The sequence below is a fragment of the Lissotriton helveticus genome, chromosome 4_1, assembly GCF_964261635.1.
Source record: "Lissotriton helveticus chromosome 4_1, aLisHel1.1, whole genome shotgun sequence".
NCBI classification, from domain to species: Eukaryota; Metazoa; Chordata; class Amphibia; order Caudata; family Salamandridae; genus Lissotriton; species Lissotriton helveticus.
In genome coordinates this window covers 2,103,869,421-2,103,885,627 of record NC_136063.1, presented here as the reverse complement: position 1 = coordinate 2,103,885,627, position 16,207 = coordinate 2,103,869,421, and the positions used below count along the sequence as shown (strand labels likewise).

The window sequence follows — 16,207 nt, the reverse complement described above, 5'->3', positions numbered from 1 at the left end:
CAAATGTAGAAAAACTAAACCAACTGGGCCGGGAGCAGGGTCCCTCCACCTCGCCTTCCACCTACATGGGCAAGTCAGCAGTGGTTCCGCAGCCTTGAGGACACCCATTTACCCCCTCCCCTCTGATCTGTATTAGATTTCCGCAGCCAAATGCTGATCCTATTCCTGGAGGTAGAGCAGGGTCCCTCCACCTCGCTTTCCACCTACATGGGCAAGTCAGCTGTGGTTCCGCAGCCTTGAGGACACCCATTTACCCCCTCCCCTCTGATCTGTATTAGATTTCCGCCGCCAAATGCCGATCCTATTCCTGAAGGGGGACACCTCACTCCATAGAAGCCCTACCCCAGATTTCGTTCCTAACATTTCTGAGACCCGAAAGGCCCCAAAAAACATCCACACCATAAGTGTGGAGAAAAGACACGCTTTATATCCATCGGTACATAACCCAGGCAAATTTGAAGAACCCTTCCCAACATATCCCAAGACATGGGGTTCCTGGCCCTGCCTGCATGGCCACATTCCCGGACACAACACTCCAGCATCCGTGTCCCGATTTCTCCTGCGGATGGCGCATAACCCCACAACAATTTTCCCATGAATGCAATCCCCGCCAGTTTACCCGCATTTTTAACATTAGAAAGTCCTCTATCAATCAGATCTAAGATGAACTGTATCACAGCCTCCCTTCAAAGTGCTGGAGAGTCCCGCTGCCTAGCACCTGAGCGCAAAAATTCCTCCCATGCTGTCCTGTACGCTATCCTCGTGGATTGAGCAAGGGACCCTAAAACCAGGTACAACATCCTGTGTTGCCTACGTACCACAAATGCCGCGGCATGCCGGTCGGGTGCCTGTCCGCGTCCTTGGCTAGCCCACGGAATCTCCCCCACTGTGAACGAGACAAAGCATCTGCTATGTCATTGTCCACTCCTTATACATGCACTGCTCGAAGGGCCATATTATGAATTAAGCAGCCCAACACAAACACCCTCAACAATTTCAAAACTTGTTCATCCCTGGCCGACTGGCGGTTCACCCCGCCCGTCGTCCGTCTGTCCGCCTTGCCAAGGGGGAGGAACGCTCCCCCCAACGCGATGTCCGACCCTTGGGCTCAGCCTGGCGTCGTGACACCTGGAAGACACTAGACACAACATTACTCGCCCCCCCTCTCCCTCATCGTCCATGTCCCTCAACTCTCCCTCCTCCATGTTGTCTTTGTCATAATCCAGTTCCTCCTCCCTGGAACCCCAGGGTTTCTCAGCCGGAGGTGCAGACTGCACCCTCCTAACACCACTCAAATATCGAACCTTAGAGCTCTGTTGTCCATGATGTCCCATGGACCGTTGAGGCCCAGTGGGCGTTGGGGCTGGCGAGCCCGTCACGGGCCTACTTATGCCTGCTGCATCGTGATCACCCACCGGTACTGGGTATGCTGCGCGAGGCTCCACCCTCCCTTCTCCTTGGTGCCATCGGGCGGCTCCCAGCCCTACCAAGTCTGGCGCCCCGTGCAGCTCCACCACATGAAAGAAAAAGGAATGGTCTGGTGTGCTGAGCCTATCCCTCTTCTCTCTCCCATCCCAACTCCTTTTCCTACCTGCCCTCAAAGTGCTGGCCACCCACGCCCGCCCTACCACACTCAGGTCCACCGCCCCCCCTCCCTCCCCTAGATCCCCCTTCCCATCACTCCACTCCCAACCTGCTGCGCCATGCCCCCCAGCCCAACTTGGCCTGGCCTCTACCCCCGGAAGCTACCCACACGGCATCCGCTTTTCCCCCCGCTACTTCCTGCCCCCGATTGCCCCCCGTACCCCCTCTAAAACCCCCCGACCCGACCTGCCAACAGCTCCCCCCTAGCTGGGTCACCCCCCTTGTCCCCCAAACTTCTTCTGTCCACGAGGAGAAAATATCCAGGCCTCCCCAATCCCTTTCGCTCCCTTCTGACTCCAAATCGATAGAGGCAACCTCCCCCTCCTCCCAGCCCTCCTCCACAACCCAGGGGCTACTCACTACAGCGCTCCTAGCCACCAGGTCACCAAACCTAAAATGGTGGCTGGGGAAGCGTGAAAACGGCCCTTAAACCCCTTGGGCTACAAATAAAATTGGGCTACAATTGGGCTATTCCCAATGTAGCTCAATACCCACAAAACTGGGGGCTAATTGGCCTGCCCGGGGGGGCAGACCACACTGTGTTTGCTTGCCCCCCAAACCCCTCATCTCATCTAGCAGTTTTATATAGCACGAACTAGACACAGACGGGTGAGACGGCGCTTTACGTAGGGCAGTGTCGAGCAAAAGAAGCTGCATAGTTCCACTTTGAGACCAGTTTGACAAACAAGAGATCAGTTTCATGATATAGGTTATAAGGATATATACTTGTCTGATACCAGACACAGTTCCCACAGTATGGCAGTCCATATAAGACGAGATCAGTTCCCGGGCTACAGTCCAGCCCCCTCACTCTGGGGCCCCAACATGGCCATGTGTAGGTGTCTGGCAGAGGAGGGTTAAAGGGATCTATGCTAAGTCTCAATGGTATTGTTTATGGATATATACTAGTTCCCATGATTTAATATGCTCTACATGGGTATGGTCACATTGCCAATTCTACCTATTGTAAAATTATTTTTATTTAATATGTATTAAACGTTTATGTAAAGATATGTACAAAATTAATGTATCTTCCCTTTAAAATATTTAATAACATTTTAAGTTCCATTTTCTTTTAATATTAAAATAAGTTCAATATTGCGTTTTATAATATAATTGTTTATTAATTATACATTTTTAACATTGGACAAAATATACACATTTATTTTAAAAGTCTAAAATTGGACTTAGTTAACATTAATTCCTGCGAGGTGCCTGCTCCATTGTTTTCTACAGGTGCATGTAGCAGTACGAATGAGTGACCATGTTTGTGCTACACTTACTCCAAGGGTGGGCTAGTGTACACTTACCATTGTTTTGAGATCTTTTTAGCTCTGGGAACTTAAGAAGCGTAGTTTGTGAATAGCAGCGGCATTAAGCTTTTGTGAGTAGTAGTTTGTATTTGCATGCCCCTCCTTAAACCACTCCTTACCCTGCCCTAATCCCTTCCATTACATTCCTCATCTTCCAGCCACTCCTCCTTGTTCCTCCCACATTTACTACAAAACACTGAACCAACGTGCACGGGGTCACCGCAGATGTTGTGGAGGCCTCCGCATAGAAAAATAGTGTAGGTAAGTGAATGGCATTTTGTAGTATGTGAGTAGTACAGATTTAGCGCTGCTCACATACTACAAAATGCAGTTTGTGAAAAGGCCCCTAAGTATCTTTCTTTAATGCTGGAGTTTCCATGGTGTAGTAGGGTGCTGTTTAGGGTCCAGTGGCTTTAGTAGAGTGGTTTTGGATCTGAGATGTTGGAGCTGAATGTTGGATCTGAGGACTCCCAAGTCTTAGTGGGTATTTTGATCTGACTGCTCACCGCTGGGGTCTGCACTGACATGCAGTTCATTTTTTTGAATCCTTGCAAGGTCATCTAGGCCTGTCACCATTCTGGCGTCAATTGACTGAGTCCCATTAAAGTGGGTAACCTGAAATTTATATTATTTACGGATGGTAAAATTGTGGTATGATGTGTTACATATTTTAAATATATATATTATTCATCGTATTATTATTACTAATACTACAAATGATAATTATCATCATTAGGGTTTATGGATCTATTTAGGTTTCTATTGTTATTATTAATTCTATAAGCAGCAGTAGTATACAATTAATAGTAGGATGATTACTGTTATGAGTAATAATAATTCATAATATAAAAGATAACCCTAAATATATACAAAAGTTCTTCCTTACCTTACTTGGACACATAAACCATATAAATATGATGGAACTACCAATATTCTATTGCTAATTCAATCCTTAATCTGTAGATGTGCTCATTCATTTGTAGGAAGCTGTGATCCATATTAAGTAAATTCTTCTGACACCACAAGCAAGTGATAATCTTCTCTGAATGTTGTTCTAAATATTATAGTGTGGCACTTATGTAATGCTAGCAAGAAGCATCTGTTCCTGCACCAAGTAACTGGAAAGTGGTTCAAGGGATGAGGGTTTCTAGATAGGGCACTGGCATCAATGTTGGACATCGACGACTGGCATTGAGGTTCGATGTCTTAGGCCGCACATGCTGCTAGCTGTCAGATCCATGTAGCATCCATCTTGACAGGTCTTGTCACTCAAGTTAAGGGGTTGCTGTCTCTCTATAAGTGGTCAGATCAATTCTCTCTGACAACCCTTTTCAAGACAGTGACTTCCATTTTGTGCACTGCATAGTTCTTCTGTACTCTGGACTGACTTTATTGGTTGCAGTAGGTTTTGCAGTTTTGCTTTCTCCTTGATACACCACAGCCCCACACCCTTCGAAGTTGACATTAATAAAGTGGGAGATGAGATGCAGTTTACTGGGGTCACTGAATGCCACGTGCTCTTCACCCATCAGGGTGTGAAGCCCTCTTCCTAGTCCATCGGGGTCCAAAGGTATTCACATCGTGTGATAGGGCTGCCATGGTGTTGCAGTTTTCAGTTTTTTCTTTTTGGTGGGTACCCTTCATCAACAAATTAAGTTGACTGTAGATCCAGGGATGGAGCAACAATAATAGTTGTGGACCCAGGAAGCTCTGTAGCTCAATCGGAGTGATTTAGAGGGATCTTAAAGAACGAAGGGAAACATGGTACTGATTGCACAGCTATTCAGTATGTCTGGGACTTCTAACTGAAATTAAAACATTGGAATGTTGAGCACTCCGTTCAGTGTCGGCCGGCATGGCCCACGGGTGGCAGGGCAGGCGTGGGGGAAGGGGATCAAGCTTGGTGCAATAATATTTAAAAAAATATATTAAACTTACCTTGCCGCTGGCTGAGTCCTGCGTCTCTGCTCCTGCTCTCCTCTTGCACATCGAGGAACAGGAAGCCGGCCCCACTGACCAATCACAACACTGCAATGAAGTGTTGTGATCGGTAGGCACCCATGCTTCCCTGAACAATCACAACGCTGCAATGCAGCATTGTGATTGGTTTTGAGCATCCTAGTTTGACGCTCAACCAGGGATTTGGGGCTTGTACATGTTCTCCATGCAGGCTGTAATGGACAACAGGGAAAATGCACATGACTGGTTTGGGCGGCACAAGAGGGCCAGGCAAACAGTCATTGTGCTCTTAGGAGTGGGCAAACCACTCCTCCCCTGCCCTTCTTCAAGAGCAGAACTGCCCCACACGCCTGCAAAGGAGCAGGAAGCAGCATAAAATGATGATAACGCAAAGTTATTATAATTTTATGTTTCTGCTTCCCATTGCTTAAATGCAGTGGGGCGACCGGTAGAAGCACGAAGCAACAACATTCCAATGTTTGTTTACAGCTCTTGCTGTGAACAAAGGCCTCACGGAGCCCAAGGGATTTCAAACCCCTTGGGCTCCTTGAGGCCTTTGTTTTATAAATTAGAGCATTCTGCCCGCTAAGGGCGGAATGTTCTAACAGCCTTAGAGCCCTCTGTAGCAGGCTCTGCCGGTCATTAAAAGCTTGCTCCCTTGTTAAAGAACTTTGGCTTTGGCCTTTAACGCCGAAGCGGTCCTTTAATGGCCGGTAGAGCCCGCTATAGCGGGTTCTAAAGATATATTAGTGCTGTCATTTAGAGATGGATGGGTAAATAGCACCTGCAAGAGACCTTCTTATTGGTGTCTTAGAGTGAATGCAATGGAACTTTATTATTCTAGATGGTGAACTGAAACTGCTGCTGATCAATGACCAGCACATTATCTCAGTGGCAACCATCACCAAGAAGCAAAATTGTTCAATTAAGTAAATTTTAGCGACCTCTCAGCCACCAAAAATTGCTATCTCCATTTTATTTAAAAGAAGGACGTCTAGGTTAATTCTCACTCACTGGGTTGCTGGCTCTGCTACAACTATTTCCTCAAATCACTGACACCTACCTCGTGTGTTTCACCATACTCATTTTAACAACATAAGTCCAACTGTGAAAGTGACAGACATTGCTTGCTCAGAAGGTCTGGAAGATAATGGATCCTAAAATCACACAGATCCAGGTAGAGTTCAAACAACTAACCAGTTTATGTTATGACCAGTTTTAATATCACTTGAAAGTCCGTGAGACTTTGCCAGTAAATATTCATCAGTGCGCATTTAGAATGATTTGAATTTAATTTATAAAGTGCAACAATTGCCTGTAGGCGTCAAGGAGCTATAGCCACAGCAGTCAGCTTCAGTCTAGCAGCAAATGAAACACTTATGATGATAAAAAAGGGTCTGCCTATATAGTATACAGCCATGCCTTTAATTCCTTTCTGAAAGGCAAGGGCCCTTTCAGAATGCCGAGTCATCCCTATTGGGGGCATAGATGTTTGTATTGTAGAATTCCTTGTTGTCTGTCACCAGTTTAGTTGTGAACCACCTTCCCTGTGTATCGGTAGAGCTTGATACGAGATCTATGTTGGCTTTTTTAGCTACTAAAGTCACCGTTTTTTTAACTTATAGCTTCAGAGCCAGTAACCTCGTTGTAAAACCTGTCTCTAAGTTGGTTAAATTGTTTGGAGTAAATTTTTGTTTCCTGCAGTAGGATGATGTCACCTTTCTGTTTGAGGAGATAGTCAAGGATCTTCCTTCTTTTGATAGGGTGATTTATACCCTTAACATTCAGTGAGACTATCTTGAGATTGTGTTGGACCATAGCATATCGATAAAGTCTGTGACATAATAAGTGTAATATGATCATAGTGAGTGACGCTCTGTCTGATGGAGACCTATTGTATCGTTGACTCTCTACCTCGAAAAGGCATGAATCACCTTCTTTTACTTGCGTTAGAGTATTTAGTGTCTCTGACATTAGCTCTAACGTTAACTCGGACGCTGACTCAGTTAGGAATCAATCAATCAATCAAGGGATTTGTAAAGCGCACTACATACCTTCGAGGGTCTCAAGGCGCTGGGAGGGGGGGGCGCTACTGCTCGAAGAGCCAGGTCTTGAGAAGTCTTCTGAAGATCAGCAGGTCTTGGGTCTGTCGAAGGTTGGTGAGAAGGGTGTTCCAGGTCATGGTGGCGAGGTGGGAGAAGGATCTGCCACCGGCGGTCGTTTTCCGGATGCGTGGGACCGCAGCGAGGCTGGCTGAGCGGAGGCTGCGGGTGGGGGTGGAGAAGCTGAGTCGTCCGTTGAGGTATGCTGGTCCGGCGTTGTGTAGAGCTTTGTGTGCGTGGATGAGGAGTTTGAAGGTAATCCTCTTGTTGATGGGGAGCCAGTGTAGGTCTCTCAGGTGGGGGGTGATGTGGCTGCGTCGGGGGTTGTCGAGGACCAGTCGTGCTGAGGCGTTCTGGATACGTTGCAGCCATTTTAGGAGCTTGGTTGTTGTTCCTGCGTAGAGGGCGTTTCCGTAGTCCAGCCTGCTGGAATGTGTACATATAGCATATTCCATCCCCTGAAGAGCCAACTGTGCGCACAAGGATTTCACTGCCCTTTAACTGAAAGACTGGGGGAGTGAGTTCCAAAGTCTGGCTGCAGCGACTGCGTAGGCTCTGCCCCCATCTCTTCTTACGGACTCTAGGAAGGGTAACCAGGTTGTGATGGACTGAGCGGCGGTTTCTACAAGGAATGTACCGATGGATCATCTCCGTAAGCCCAGCTGGACTAGCGTGATAGAGAGCCTTATGTACAATGCAGATAGCTTTAAACATAATACGCTTTCAGCTAGGGACCCCGTGGACCTCATGCAACCCCGCTGAAGCTGATTGACGCTTGGGAATGTCAAGAATCGCCCTAGCAAGAGCGTTCTTTGCCACCTGTAGTTTTGCCTGGGCACTAATGTTAGAGTCCAGATAAAGGGTACTACAATAATCAAACTGGACATAACCAGCACCTTGGCGACCTGCTTCCGCGTCGAGAAGGGAATGAAGGGGAACATTTTCTTTAGCCTTCTTATGAGCCAGAAGAACGTTGCAGCTGTGCAATTAGCCTGTCAGAGCGGCCATGGCTTGGAATGCCTTGTCCTTTGAACTTCGAAACATTGGTGACCTCAGGCTGTTTAAAAAACATTTAAAAACGTTGTTATTCAAGTAATCTTCCAGCCGGGTCAGCTCCCCTCTGTCTCCACCATTTGGCTTCCGCACCGGGACACTTCCGAGAAACTGTGCGCGCTATAAATGGAGGTTAACATAACATTTAAGATAGAGTTCACTATCTAAAATCACCCTAGGATTTTTGACCCTCTCAGCTAGAGAATAATGAATGAATCCATTAATTTCAACCTATATATAGGGTGTTTTTATCCTAATTCTAACTATTAACATAGTCTTTATTTTATTATTTTTAAATTAAAGAATCAAATAATAAATGTATGCAATAGAACAAGAACTATTTACCCAGAAACAATCAGCTCTTATTCTTTGTTAGGTGGCAAAATGGTATGGTGACTTCTGTGCTTTTAGTTGACAATATCGCGTTTGAACAGCCATTCATCCTTCTGAGGTCCATAAACAGTGCCATTGAACTAGGTAATAGTAACACCTGTTACAAAAGGCAGAGACTGGAATCATTCTCTATATAAAATGTGTTTATTAATTTCAACCAAACGACTTCATCATATATGTAATGTTTGATCAAATACTTTCCCGAAAAAAGTGTATTTGCGTCAAATAAGCGCAAAATTAAAACATGAAAGATTCTAATCGGGATTTTTTCTCAAAACTCTTTCCACCACATTTTTGTGATTTACACATGAAACTTGTTATACATGCTAACTTCTCCTTTTCTTTTAACAGCCCCTTTATACTACAGTTAGATCAAAATTAAAGTGAATATGCTACACGTTTTATGGATTCTAAATCAAACAGGGAAAAAATGCAAACATCGTAAATGTAATTTATTGGCCAATGTGAAGGTTTCCAACGAAGGTCCAGGGGGTTCATAAAAAATACAAGTCAGTGGCTACCTAGATTGTCTTATTTGGGTCCGCTTCTCTTTCATCCTTCACTGACCTACTGTTTACTCTCTTGCTCTTAAAAAAATATGTAAACACCTACTTTAAGACAACAAAAATGTCTAATTCATGCGTTCCTATTGTGCCATATTGTGCATTGATAGTCCACGAAGATTGGAGCCAATCAGAATTTTCTAATATTCACAAGATACATTTCTATACAATTAAAGTAGATTGGAACTGTATATATAGACCGTGGTTATGCTGAAAATCGTTAAAATGCAAATTCCCTAGTGGCACACCTTGTTAACCCCTCCCATGCTGGTGACGGAACCGCTCCGTCACCAGCCTCGGTCGCGCTGTGCTGGTGAGGGAGCGGTTCCGTCACGGCCCGCTCGGATTTCGCGCCTGCGCTGGACGTTCCATTGAGCGGGCAGGGCCATGACGGAACAAGCACAGCGCGCCCGAGGCTCATGACGGCGCGGTTCCGTCATGAGCATGGGAGCACCGCGCGGCCCCCCTCACCCCAAGCGCTGCTGTGGAATTGCCGCCGCAGCGAAGGGGTTAAATAGCTACAATCCAGGAAGTAGCATTCAGCCTCAGCAGTCATTGTTGAGTTACAGGCAGACTCTCCTCGCTGTAATAAATTAGTCATGCTGTTACACGGCTGCGTTTTGTAGTTTTCTGCATTACTGTAGGTAGGTTAGCATCAACGGCAATATATCCATAGACGCCACGAGGAGTTTGTTTATGCCAACTTAAATATTTTCCTCTCTAACAGTGCTGAACAATTTTTGATAATTATTTTTTTCAGAGCATTTACCATTGAGACATGGCCTTTGAATTGCCTCCTTGATCAACCTAAGCCATTTGTGTTTGTTCTTAATTATTGACTAAGGTGAGGCTTGAATAAATCAACTTTGTCAACAATAGGTGTGTTATAGGCACGCAGCCTAATTTCGAGCTATGTTGGCACTATAAAAGTAGGTAACCAACCACAATACTGCTGGTGTGTTCACAGGGATGGCTGGGACACCAACATTATGTTTATACTGAAATGCCCTAATACCAGCTACAAATGTAAAATCATCTGGGGTAATTGTGCATGCGTATGCCTGGAGAGCGGCGTGCTTTAAATATAAAATAAATAAAGATATACATAAATAGGTATTTGTTATCTTTTTTCATCCTTTGTCGAACATTACCAGCGCCACAGATACGGCGTGTTCCAGGGCTCCAAAGCAACCCCTTTCTTGGGGGATAACAGAGGTTTCTGAGCGTCTAAAAGATTTTTCAGTTTGAACGTGAAAAAAATTGAAATTTATGGCGTAATTAAAAGCAAAGAATTGTTTGGCGCGACAGTGCGTTGCACGTGACATTATCAAAAAGCTTTTATTCGGTCTGCAAGTAAAGTTAAGTAGTTCCGGGTTACTTATTTACCCAGCAGCACCTCGATAGACATACCTGTGTCCCAGAAGAGGCTGGTGCAGCAGGGAAAGGGTTGGTGACTTGGACATTCAGTAGGACACTGAGGAACAGGGGCCTCAGCCTGGGAGACATGACTCATTGTATTTTCTGCTTCCCTGAGACCCCATGTCTGCTCTTCAGGCAGCATTGGGGAACAGTGGGCTATCCTAGGGGAGAAAGAATGACCTATCCTCTTTAATTCTCACCTGCCCTATCCCCTCAAAAACTCTCCTGGCCATAGTCATTCACACAGTAAGAGCTGAGGAGAGAGGAAGGAGGCCCACCCACTCTGTTGGCACCCCTCCCAGGCTGCCAAGCAGAGCTGCTTGAGCTGAACCCACCAAAGTGTACTCCCTGGGTGAAGCCCTGGCCAGAACCCGCTTCCATGAGTGACTCATGCAAAGATCCTCCATCAGACGGAGAGGAGCATACATTCTGAGCGAGGAACACTGCGTCACACTGGGAAATATTAGCACTGCCTCAAGAAGCAAGCATTAACTGAAGCAATCCCATTCACTTTTGCAAAGTGAAAAAAAATGTCCAGGCTTTAGTAAGATGTACAGAACAGGTACCTCGTGGGCAGCAGCAGTGCAAGCTTCATTTTCACACCCAAGAGGTTAAGCCTAGATACCAGTAGTACAAGCTTCCCTTACACATAGAAAACGTATATGCTAGAGACAGAAATAATGCAATATATCTTCTCTCTTGGAAGCAGTACAGCATAGCCAGCAGCTGTGAAAGCTTCCCTCACACAATTAGATACAGCTTAGAAAGCAGCAGTGGACGCTGCCCACACACACAGGAGTGTTTCATCATAGACAACAGCAGTTCAGGCTTCCCTCAGACACAGAATAGGTTCAGCCCTAAGGCTAGGAGGTGAGGCGGCGTGGAAGTACAGGGGTATGATGAGAGGGCTGGTATGGAACCTGTCAGAGGACAAAAGTGTCACGAAGATGAAGAGCATGAGGGTGAAGGGGCACAAGAAGCAAAGGTAACAAAGGGTGTGAGGGTGACACACTGAGAGATGTTCAAGAGCAGTAGATCAGAGAGGACAGACAGAGCTCTGGAAGAGAAGCACAGTGAAGCATCTGCAAAAACACATATATAGGGCCCTACATGGGGTGGCACGCCCAGGAAGACGCATAAGGAGCATAACCTGGGAGATATCAGAGGGGACCAGGGAAAGCATGCTCGATGGGCATAGTGTGCTTTGATCTCCGCTGAAGAACCGGTTAAACCCACTTACTGGGTCTCGGCGGCGGGGGAACCGCCCAAGTCTTCCATACCTCCCATACTTAGTAAAAGGAGACACAGGAGCCTTCGTCTGCAGGAGGAACCCAGATTTATTCAATAGTCAGGCTATGGAACAGAGTCCCAAGCTAGTCAGAGACAAGACAGAGGAGGCTGCTGCTTCACTCTGCAGCTTACAAGCCTTTTATACTTTTTCATCCCAGTATTTTGGCTGTTAGTTCTTTGTTTAATCAGGGGAGTGTTTGCAGTTGATAACCAGATCCAGACGATGTTTGTAGATGGTGACCTGGTCAAGGATTGTTACACAAATCATTGTTCACTCGGCTTTGATCAAGGCTCAGTCTTTCAGGTCATTGTTCAATTGCCTTTATCAAAGCCTGGTCTTTCAAGTCATTGTTTAATCACCCTGATCAAGGGCCAGCAGTCAGACCATTGTCCAGATAACCTGATCACGGTGTCAAGGATGTTTACCAGGCTGGGAGTAGGAGATGGAAAACAAATCATTTACTCAGGGTGTGAGTGTCTCGTGGCTTTTAGTTGAACTGCAAAGAACAGGGGCGGTTGGATGTGTGACAGTTCCTGGGCAGAAATGCGGGCTGCAAGATGGTTTTTGTCGTGTCAGTTAGAATTTCCTCAGGCATCAGCAGAAATGACCAGGTGGGTCGTGTAGAAGTGTTTGACACGAGATGGCAATGAAAAAGCAATGGAGTCCCGGTACAAATGATGCAGATCAGAAGAACACGTTTCCACACCGCCCTACCTATTACCATGTCTAGCCCCTGCAAGGGTTCCTTGGGAGTCCTGACTGTGCAATTTTGATCAGAATATTATGGTCGTAGGTGAGCAAGTTAGTCTAATGGTAGTTGAGCTATCTAAATAAAAATCCACCTCTTCTTTGCCATCCACTCTCTGACTTATCTCAAACCTTTACCACTCCCAATAACATTTCACATCTTCCCTTTATTAACCAACCTTAATTAAACTATCCCTATTCTAAACAACAGAATAAATGCATGATCTCTCAACAGACCAACCTAAACACGACTAATTCTACTATGAAAAGGAAGCACGTTTTACTAATCCTAACCTATATACCTCTAACCTTGGGTTCCAGGGTAGTCTGCTACTCACCGCAACGCCTCGTCAGGGTTTTAAGCACCATATAAATACAATTTACAATTACAATGTCATTCTGAAATTTAGCGCCATAGGTCCCTGGAAGTTAATCATATGCAATTCAATTACTGATGAATTAACACTCATTAGGAAACCTCAAACAGGGAGACAAGAAGCTGTAAAGAAATGTTACCCCTTGGAAAGAGATTATGGAACAGACAGAAACTGATTGGCTCCTGCCCTGTATAAGTCTTCCTCTCAGTGGGGGTAACAGCATTCAACAATGCAAACAGGGAGCGGAATTCAGCAGGGGGCCTTAAAGATGCTCTATTGGAATGTAGCCGGGCTGGATAAACTTCTGAAAGACGCCGCCAGTTACTCTTTTCTTTGTTCCAGTGATATGGTGTACTATCAGGAACCATGGTGCTGTGACCCCACTTCTGCCTTGTGCTTCCCGAGTTTCTGTGTTAATGCTATGAAACCTTTAAGTAAGGGTAGAGCCAGAGGGGGTCTGAATATCTGTGTACCAAAGACTATGCGACATCCCAGGCCTATTTGGGCATATCACAGGGAAATCAGTCTATTCTCTCCAGACTCCTACCGATAAGTATTTATCTCCAGTCTGACAGTACTATTAAAGCATGTACTATACCACGCCTTGAAACCACACTTCACTCACTACTCAGCAGGGAGAGAGATGACTGACCAGTCCCAACAGGGGATTTTAACCTTAACTTGAAATAAAATTTGATGGATCATCCATTTCTTACATGCACTGACAATTTCTGGGGAATTCCCAGGACAATAGTTGCACACCAGGGGTGTTAGACTTCTCAAGACATTACCTTCATTCAATTTACCTTCTCGGAATGATAGGTTCCCTTCCAACAGGCCGCTGAAACAGACACATTTCTTGGAACATTATCGAAATGCGGTGTTGGACTATACTTTCCTCTCAGCAGGGTTCTTTGACATTCTTGATTCATTTGAAACTACACATCCTCTAGAAGAGTGGCTTCCGCAAACAACTTGTGACCCTGTATGGCCTGATCTTACAAAGTTCATGTTAACACTAGGCCCCAACCTGGCCTGAAATTGACCTATGCTTAGAGAGAGCTCTAACCAATAAAATATGGCACACACAAACATTGGAACAGTAGACAAAAGAGCTAAACAGATTCTTGGGGCACATGAAGAAGTCCCTATTGAATGCAAGTACATTTCAGGTAACAAGATCTCTGATGAAAAGATATAATCAGTGAGTTTGGGAGGCTTAGAGAACACACTCTGAAGTTCATTGGCTGAAAATTCAAATGTGCCGCCCGGGGTGCTCAAAGGCATTCTGGCAGGTAAAAACTGGATTACCCACATCACCAGGTGATTGGGCTACCCCATGGATGCTGAATTATCTTGTAGTCATGGTTCACATATTCTACAAACTTCAAGATCATATGGAGCACCAGGCCTCAAAGGCCTCTCCACCACCTTCTTTAAATCTAATGTTGATTAATGGGTTTCTACCCTCTCACTCTCTATAGTAAATGTCCAGTATTTGTAAAGCACAAACAATTACCCGAAGGTGTCAAGGCGCTGGGTACCTTCGGGAAGTTTAAGCGCGCTATTGCCCAGAGTCACATGGTGCTGGGCTGATCTGCCACCGGCCCCAGGGATCAAACCGTGAGCCCCAGGATCCAGAGTCAGTCACCCTTGCCGCTGCGCCACACCTCTTCCACATAGTAGTGCATTTGAAACTCAAATAGTCCCTGTATCATGGCGTAGATCCATTTTACATCCGATTTATTAAAAGAAAAAAAAAGGTGATCTAGGGCTGGTCCCAAACTATAGACTGATTGCCCTGTTGATGGAACTTTCTAGCTTCAGAGCGTTAATCAGTCTCCGTCACTTGTTTACAGCTCTTTGTTACCAATGATGTCTTACATTGGTAAAAGGTACAACCGGTACAATTCTTTGAGGGATCAATAAGAGCCAATGCTTGTTTCTGTGAAACCTTGGAGTAGGTTCATGGGGAGGTAATATTTGTTGTGGATGTCTACAGCCACTGCACAATGAAAGGTACGCATAAAGAGGGATAACTGTACATATGTGCCTTAGTCCTGCCAATGTGGTTAGAATAACACAAGCTTAAAAAGAGAAAAATATATGAAAGTTTCCACGTCACAGATATACACAGTTGCAAGGTATTTCTCCACAAATTTCATTACGTTTTATTAAAGCTTTGCTAGTTGTCTGAGGTTGAAGAAGACTGTAAAGATATTTTTTTACAGAAAGTAGGTTCATGGGAAACAACTGCAGCAAAGTCTCACATTTAGTGGAAAAGGTTGCTTGCAAAAAAGCTTTTGTGTGAAAATTGTTTTGCAAAGAATGCTTGATGCAATGCTTAGTAACGCTGACAAGCTTCAAAGGGTGCATTGTCTGTCGACCTCACAAAAGTGTGGGAAAACATTCAGTTTTACACTGCCATGATTTTAAAGGGGATTTGTCCAACATAGTCCCAGGAGGGCCAGATCCATGCCAGATTTTCAGGATAACCGCAGACGATGTAAATGAGTTTGCTTTAGATTCATTGAATGTAACCTATTTTACAGCAATATCTTGGAATCTGGCATGGACCCAACCCTCCTTGAACTTCGTTTTATATGTGTGACTTTTCCTGTTTTGCATTGAAAATATGTCTACTCTCTGCAGGTATTTTTTTTATTGATGTATTTATTTTGGGAAAGCATGCCTCTAACCTTCTAACCTTTGCACCAAACCGAAGTGACTTGCGACATATGTTAAAATAACATCAACGTACTAATTAGCGGCTTTTAAAAAATGCAGACGTATTATTATATTCAATGGACAGCCTAAAGGTCTGTGCATTAGGTATGGGCTGTTGTGTTCCACAGATCAGAACTTTCACAGATCCGGTGGGTTTTGAAATTAAACTCTCCGTGCCTGGGGTGTGAGCGCGCCCATTACAGGGAAGGGCTGACAGGTGCAGTCCAACCGCTGCGAAATCAGTTCTCTTCCGCCAGCTGTCAAGCTGGTAACCACGCGCCAACGCCCGCGCGAGCACTTCATTACCCCCTATCATAATAACGACTTGCTGGGAAGAGATGTGGATGAGGAAGTGGCGTGGCGTGACCCCGCCCACTAGCAGCCTTCCATCAGCCCCGCCCTTCAGTAGGTATTAACAAAGAAATGTGCCTCGTGGCACCGTCCACAGCACACAAAATAGACTGCAGCCCTAGACAACTTATGTGGTTCAATGTTTCTAGTATCTTACCTGAAATTGTTTTGTTGTGCAATGACATTATTTTACCTGAACACTCTCACAGCCTTGGCATTTAGCAAGGTGACATTGTTGTGACGTTAGTAGAGCTTGAGTAACCCAGTC

General features: G+C 45.3%; 1 protein-coding gene across 1 annotated transcript in view; it reads left to right on the top strand.

The window, feature by feature from the left end:
* Positions 1-16,207, top strand: part of LOC144829539 (synaptotagmin-like protein 2) — a 739,182-nt gene that overhangs the window by 252,040 nt on the left and 470,935 nt on the right. The gene's annotated exons all lie outside the window — the stretch shown is intronic.